Genomic DNA, 5,348 nt, shown 5'->3' on the forward strand with positions numbered 1-5,348 from the left:
GCTGCCTCCGAGAATTTTAAAGCATTCTCCCTGGCAACGATGGGCAGTTCGGTGCTAGAAGGCATCAGTCTACACGGCACGGGGATCCGAATCAAACAGGCCAACACTGCCAGCGTTGGCTTAAACATAGTATTTTCACTACGAAACAAGTAGTAGTAAATATATTTTTGGAAAAAATAACTCTACATGCCTAAATGTTTCTGCCTGAAAATTGTGCAAAAGAAGGTCAGACTATATCAAATCAGAAACGACAAAACACATCAAAACAGAAGCGACAAGATACATCAAAACAGAAACGATGGAAAAAATCCTCCCTTCAACAGACACTTGCTAAGAACCCCCTGAAAATCTGCAGTAATGTTAACATAGGTAATAACATTTTCAGAAAAAGAAGTACATCCTTTTGAAGGGATGTCTAAGAAAAACAAGCTGACGAGATTAAACTTGGGAAAACACCAGTTGAAAGAAACCCTGCTGAGATTACCCACTTTTGCCTCCGGATCTCGGCGAGGAGCAGCCCACGCTGGATGCGCTCAGCTGAGTGAGGAACAGCACAAAGTCATCCTGGGCTCCCCCAAACTCTCCACCAAAACCCTGCTCGTTGCCAAACGGGGGCTCGGAGCCCGTGGCACCACTCGCTCTGTTCTTTAACCAAAATCCTGTGCTCCACCGTGATGACAGCGCCTCGGCAACAGCAGGGATGACGTTTAATTGAAGTGACCTGTCTGGGGACACAGCTGCAGGGACGATGCCGCGACGTTGTACTCCCCTTGCCCGGAGCCCGTGGTGGGCACGGCTCCCCAGCAGCGGGGCCGACCACCACGCCTCCGCCCGGCGCTGCCGGGGCCTCGCCCCCGTGTCCTCCCCGGCAAACCTTCAGCCAGGCAGCTCCCTCTCGCAAAGCGGAAAAAGCAAGCCGCAAAAAAACCCCGCGCGTTGACAAGCTGGTAAACTGGGACACGGAGCTCGGGGGATGTGCCTGCTTCCCCTGCTCTTGCCCCAGGAGGGGTTTTGAGGACGGCAGAGAAGCGAGCCCTGGTGAGGAGCCAGCAATGCTCCTCGGGCTGTCACCGAGACGCTCGGCAGCATCGCCGGCAGACGGGGGCCATTCGGGAAGCAGACACCCAATTTTACAGCAAGGATTTTATATTTCCTTGCAAAATATCCTCCCTGCTGACCCCTCCTCAATGCCAGATGCACAGGGATTAGTTATGCTTTCTTTGGGAAGGGGAACAAAACGATTTGTAAAGCCCCTGTATCACTGTCTTGGGATGCGTGACGGGACACCGCTTGCTCCCAGACCTCAGCACCTCCCGAACCTGCCTGGGCCTTTGCTAAGGAAACCCTCGACAGCGCGTCAGCATTTAAACAGCAATGGGGGGGCTGGGGTGGGCCCACAGACAAGCTGTGTGTCCAGAAGGGTTGCCTGAAAGCCCACAAGGAGATGTATAATTTTCACCATTCCAGTGTTGCGGCTCTGTAAATGAGCATTAGACGTATATAAAAAAGCAATTAAAACTGAGAACCGTCTCTCAGATAGGAAAGGGCCTTAGGCCATTTTTATAGACCCGCTGCCTCACACATATCTTACACATTTTTACAAACTATCGGTGCAGCGCTCTCGGGCTTCGGGGCAGGGCTGTGGTCTGTTCTGAGCCGTGCCGCCTTCCCGAAGCCGAGCGCCGGCGGGTGAAGCAGGCAGCTCCCGGGAAAGGGCAGCGAGCCCCCGGGCCCAGGGGGGGCCGGACTGGAGGGCGGCGCCGCTTCTGGCCCTGAGCTCTGGGTGTTGAAGGAGTCGCCCTTCCGAGGGCTGCAGGCCTGCCTCGGGCGCCGGGCTCACCGTACCTCGGCACCGGTGCCATCCTCACCGCCTCACCCTCCTGCCTCCCCACAGCGCCTCTTCTTTCAGAGGGAAATAGAGAATAGAATCATGGAATCACTGAGGTTGGAAAAGCCCTTTAAGATCATCGAGCCCAACCGTTCCCTAAACCCCGTCCCCTCAGCACCTCGGCTGCCCAGCTGTTAAATCCCCCCCGGGGTGGGGACTCGACCCCTTCCCTGGGCAGCCCCTTCCAGCCCCTGACAGCCCCAAGGGGAAGGAATTGTTCCCCATGGCCAACCTCACCCTGCCCTGGCACAACTTGAGGCCGTTTCCGCTCATCTTAGCTTAAGGGGAGGAAGAGAAACGATGTCCAAACAACTTCAACGTACCTGAATTCTGATCTGGGCTCTGCGTATCGAGGAAACATGGCTACTGATTTCATTTAATACACTATTCTTTTCTAAAAATCATTACATAGATATAAATGTGTAGGCGGGCTAAAACAAGCAGCGCTTCCAGACAAAGATAACTTATCGTTATCGCTACACAATTATTTCTTACCTCTTCAAAACGTTCATTTGCCTTGCTGTTGGGATAGAGAGCCTATTGATTTTAACAGGTTTCCCTTTCGTTTTCGGGACTGTCCCCCCACGAGCTGCCCGTCATTTCAAGCACCCAGAGAAGCCAACGACAGACAGGCTTTTCCAGTCCCTCCACGCGAATCCCGGATTCGTGCGTAACAGAACCACCAAAAGCTGCCTCTTGAAGCGCCCGGCCGGCCACGAGGCTCTGCTCCACGTGAATTTTAGGTCTCAAACGTAAGAGCCTTACTAAAAAGCGTGATGGCTCAAATGTTACTGCAGTGAGACATGCCCGCCTTTTCCCTAGGGATGCTCCCAGCACGGCTCCTGCGACACCCACCCTTGGGTAAACCGAGCGAAGGGAAAAGCTGAACTAAACAAAAGTCATTCTGCTGCCCGTTTCTCAGCCTGGACATCTTTGTTTAAGCTTTGACTTGGCTTAAATGAACGAATTAATATTGACAAAAACATCAACTAAGCTAATGAGTTGTTAGTTAAGGCAATAAACATGTCACATTAGAGTCAGCGCAGTAAAGAGGTAATTAGCCCCGGAACAGCCCCGCTGACGGGGGCTGCGGGAAAGGAGAACGCCCGCTCGCGGGGACGGAGGGAGAAGGCGATGCGACGGAGGTGCGACCGCGCTCCAGCGGGCTGGCCCGGCCGGCGCGTACTGAAGTCACCGCAAGCGGGGGGTGGCATCTGTCTTGCTGGAAATCTCCCTAAAATCAACCTCTTTAAACAAAAAATGAAAACATCTGCCCTCGTAAAAATTAAGTGATGATTTACACGCACCTTCTGTTCGAAACGGTCATTACGAAACAAGCCGACTAAAGCTGCTTTCATTAAAAATGAGGGTTCATTAAAAAGGAGGGTGCGACTCCCGGGGCAGAGTTCCCTCGAGCAGTAGCTTAGCAGAAACCTAGCTCCGGCAACGGCACCCTATATAAATCTGCATTCAGGCGTTATTCTGTTACGTATATGTTATGCTCCATTGGCGCACGTATGCCGCAAGCGTAGGGAAATAAAGACCAGCTGCACGGGAGGCAATCCGGGGAGCGGGGGGCAGCGATTTCGTCCCCGGGCAGAGCTGACGCCTCGCCAGTGCAGGGCAGCTGCCGGGAGCACCCAAACCCGGCTGGAGTTCTCTCACCCAGTAGAGAAGGATGAAGTTTGGACACAAGCACTGAAGCGCTTTCAAAATTTAGGGTAGAGAGAGCAAACCCACCAGGCCTCTGAAACCATTTCTATACATCCTCGTGGAGAACACCCCAGCACACAGATACCCCCCAAAGGGGTAAGCACCCAGCCCCCCCCAAAGGGGTATGCATCCAGCCCCCCCCAAAGGGGCACGCACCCAGCGCCCTCCAAAAAGGTAAGCACTCAGCCCCCCCCAAAAGGGGTAAGCATAAAGCCCCCCTGCCCCAAGGGGGATGCACCCAGTCCCCCCCAAAGGGGTATGCACCCAGCACCCCCCCAAAGGGGCACGCACCCAGCAAGCAGCGGCAGCGTTAGGCCCCTGCGTTACCTGAGCGCCAAACCCAAGGTTTAGCCTTTGGTCCTTATGCCGTTTTCATTACTCAGTGGGTGACTCAAGCTTCTCAGTTCTTCCCGATGCAGGTACCCGCTGGGGTTTCTAAACTGGCTTTCCTTGCGGAATCTCAAGAGCTTTGACCACATTACATCAGTCAGCATTGTTATCCCCATTTTGCCGATAGATTTAAAAAAAATTAAATAATTTGCTCAGGAAAATCAATAGCAGAGGCATGAACGAGACACTGATAACTCCGATCCCCGTTCTCGTAATTTGCCACGAGATCAAGTTCCAACTAAATAAAAACGATGGACTCCAAGGATACGATTTAACTGGCCTCGCATCTTTTTCTGATTTTACGTAAAAATAAAAAAAAAGGTGAAGAATCACAGCTGAAGTTATTTGCAGTCACCCTCCCTCCCCATGTCCACGGCCACGGTGGTTTTCTACAAGAAATTAAAGCAAATTGCGACCCTTTCGGGAAGATTTGACGGACACCTGCGTGAAACGTCTGCAGAAAGGCAGAAATATAAACAGGAATAGCGGGGTTAAAAATCCATATCCCTTAACCCTTCCCACTTCTGGTGCGGTGAATTTTTATCACACGCCTTCCCTCATCTTTCAGGCAGGTATAAAAGCAGGGGATATTTTGAGGCCTAAATTAAAAATTAACTACTCATATTATTTGAATAATTTTTTCTAAGGAAAATGAATGAAATGAAAATATTTTTTGAGTGAAATTTTGAATGAATGAAGAGATTTTTTTCAAATCACACTTCATGTCAGATTTCCTGATTTTTACAGAATCCATTTTCAGGATTTTTTTTTTGGCCTTTAAGATAATTCTGACACATTTTTTCAGCTGAGCTTACGCTAGGACTTTTTGCTGATGACCTCTTCGAGGCATGCAAGGACCCTTCTTGCAACAGGTCCCATGCCTGCAACTTCCAAGCAATTCCAGCACTGACACGAGCAAGTAGCTTTGTATTTCTTTCAGGGGTACGGCTGTCGAGCGCATTACGAAGCTAAGTAGTTACTGCACGTGACAGTAATGCGGCTGCATTTTATTCCAGGTACAAAACAATTTAGAATTAAATTTGCATTGCTCCTGGATAAAAGGGGAACGGCAGAGAGGCTGAAAAGCAGCCACCCCCCATCCCCAGGCGCCGGGGCAGCTCGCCGCGTGCGTGGCGCTACCGGCCGAGGGGATGCCTGGCTAGGAAGGCCAGCGCCGCGGCCTAGGGAAGCCCGGCTTGCCGTGCAGCCCTTTTGTTCTGCAGATCAGACAAGATCGCTCCCTGCGGCTCGGGCGAGGGCTGCGGGATCGCGCCGCCGGTGGGTCAGCACGCCGTTTCGTTTGCTGGGCAACAGTTCAAAATTAATTCTCAACATCCCCGATGCGGTAAGGTTTTCC

The 5,348-nt window shown here is 51.8% G+C and overlaps 1 protein-coding gene across 9 annotated transcripts in view; it reads right to left on the reverse strand.

Annotated features, from left to right (window-relative positions):
• The window catches only part of WDR7 (WD repeat domain 7), a 147,125-nt gene that overhangs the window by 53,609 nt on the left and 88,168 nt on the right, over positions 1 to 5,348 (reverse strand). The window lies entirely within an intron of this gene.

Source organism: Egretta garzetta, unplaced genomic scaffold (assembly GCF_000687185.1).
Source record: "Egretta garzetta isolate BGI_Z169 unplaced genomic scaffold, ASM68718v1 scaffold384, whole genome shotgun sequence".
Taxonomy (NCBI): Eukaryota; Metazoa; Chordata; class Aves; order Pelecaniformes; family Ardeidae; genus Egretta; species Egretta garzetta.